We start from the raw sequence: 2,500 nt of genomic DNA, 5'->3' as shown, positions 1-2,500 counted from the left end.
TACAGCTACTGAACCGAGCTCTCTGGTACGGGAACTAAACTGCTGGATAATCTCTAATCCAGTTTCCTGTTGAGGCTGAACTTTAAGATCCTCGTACTTGATTAGACGTCCTGTTCCGATCTTGAAACTTCGCCACGCTCGAATTCCATTTTTCTCGTAAGAGAAATTGTTCAAAAGACTTATCCCTGGAATCTTGTTATCTCCTCCATTATCTCTCAGGGGATTTACTTTCGCCACAGCAGCTCGACATCCTTTTAGGCCACCATGTGACTCGAGGGCTTCTTTCATATTCTCGGCAGTAGTTACATCATGCTTTTCGTTTACCCACCTTCGGATATGACCTTTCATTGGGGCAATCTTGCGGTCGCATATGTCTTTTCCTGCCTGAGGATCCGAGAAGTCGTATCTCAATGGGGTGATACCGGTTCTCTTTCCAATATATGGTAGGCTCAGAAGGAGAGGACCATTGTGGTAGCACGAAGCATTATCCGAGCGAATGTAAGCTTTTTTGATGGAAGGATAATCTCGTCTGACAGCAAGAAACAGGTTTTCGACGATGGAGATTACTGAAAAGGCATCTTGAACACAGACATCAAAGAGATGCACATAGCACTCAACGTTGTATTCTCCATCCCTTTTGGTGATCAATGCAGACACGTGCCAACTTCTTCCCTTCTTACCGTAGAAGTCGCTCATTCGCTCTCGATACTGCAGGGGCAAGAACTTCATAGCCCAGTCCATAATGATAAGGCAGACTTCTTCAGTAAGATTGGAGAGGGCTTCTTGCTTTGCTTGGTCTTGATTGATGAGTCGCAGTAAATGTGACTTCCAGGCTCTGATGGATCTGATACATTCTGCTACTTCAAATCTCTTGACTGCTCGTTGCTCTTCTGTAATGTCGACAGCCTCGACTTTTTCAGTGATTTCTTGTAGTACGTTCTTCAGGGAGTCACATCTTTCGCAAATTACATCATGGTTGTGTTGACAGTCACTTGACCATTCAACAAAATCTGAATCGCTGAGGGCATAATTTATGCAATGGTCTTTACAGTGCTCGCCAGTGCCTACATGCGATTTATAGTCAGCTTTTAAGTACCTTTTCCCCTCTACCAGCTGTTTGTGGACTTCTTTACCCCATTGTTCACCAGCTCCACTTTCTACGAGGGTATCAACGACTTTGGAGACATTATCAAAAGCCTCAGCCCCGTCTGCAGTCAGGTTGTCTAGCCCTTGGGGAGACTTTTGCATGGATGCAGAACAAACTTGAAGCATCTTCCACAGCGATCGATCACTAGCTGGCTGAAACTGCTGGAATACGCAGTGACATTTGTACTGAGAAATAATTCTTGATGGTATCATTGTTCTTATGACTGCTGGAATAAGAATATTTTCTCCGGAGTCGAGCTTCATGGTTTTTGTTCCAAACGCCACGTCTTGAATGAATTCTGGTTGCGAAATGTATTCTATGAAGTGATCTATTTTTGCTTGATCAATTCGTTGACGGAAGAGAGGTTGAGTAGACACAGGTTGGCCCTTTCCTGTCTCGGTGGCATGCAGACGCGCTTGGTCGATTCTCCACTTTGACAAGCCTGGTATTAACTCTTGGAGTCCAGTTCTTGTGAAGTCGTTAGCAAAAAGAGACAAAATTTGCCGCTTGATTTGCCATGACGCAGCTTGGTCGTATGCTTTAACTAGGACATTTACTAATCCTTCACTTCCATCAAAGTGAAGCCTGTTGGCTCTACCCATTGGTTCGATTCCAGGGAGTGGTCCTGGTTTGATAGAGTTCCACAACTCTTCTTCCTGACCAGGACTGATAATCGATAGCGTCGTTGATATCATCTCCTTGGCTTTTCTTGAATAATATTTTTTTTGAGTACTGGAGATGTCGTCCCATGAAGTGTTTAAGGTTGACAATAGAGGGCTGACACGGCCACCACTCAGCTCTGAGATAGTTTCGTTCAAAGTGTGTCTCTTCTGCTGCTGCAGCTCCATTTCGTCTTCCCAGACACTAACTTCCTGTTCAGGTACAGTACTCTGTGATGACTGAGAGGATGTTGTTTCAGTCTCGTATTCGATTTGAGCAGATGCAGGAGTACTCGGCTGGCGGAGATCATCAAAGTGAACACGAGCAGATGACGAGGTAGCTGGCTGGTGACGGTCATCGGACTGAGCATATGAAGATGAGGTACTAGGCTGGTTGAGATCAACGAACTGAGCTTGCGCAGATGAGGTACTAGGCTGGTTGAGATCATCAAATTGGACAGGCGCAGATGATGAACTTGGACGGTGTTGGGCATCAGCCTCAAATGATGACAAGTATAGGGGTGTTTCTTGCTCTTCTTCAAGTGATACCTATGACATGGAAAGAGATGAAATGAATGAAAACCAACCCAAGCAACTGGCAAAGGTCCGAATAGGAAAAAAGTATAAAGGAAAGAGTTTGCCAAAAATAAGGTGAACAAAGTCATAGAATGGTATAAAATCAAAAAAAGTGTAT

The sequence above is a fragment of the Montipora foliosa genome, chromosome 3, assembly GCF_036669935.1.
Source record: "Montipora foliosa isolate CH-2021 chromosome 3, ASM3666993v2, whole genome shotgun sequence".
In the NCBI taxonomy this organism is placed as follows: Eukaryota; Metazoa; Cnidaria; class Anthozoa; order Scleractinia; family Acroporidae; genus Montipora; species Montipora foliosa.
This window is presented reverse-complemented; position numbering follows the sequence as displayed.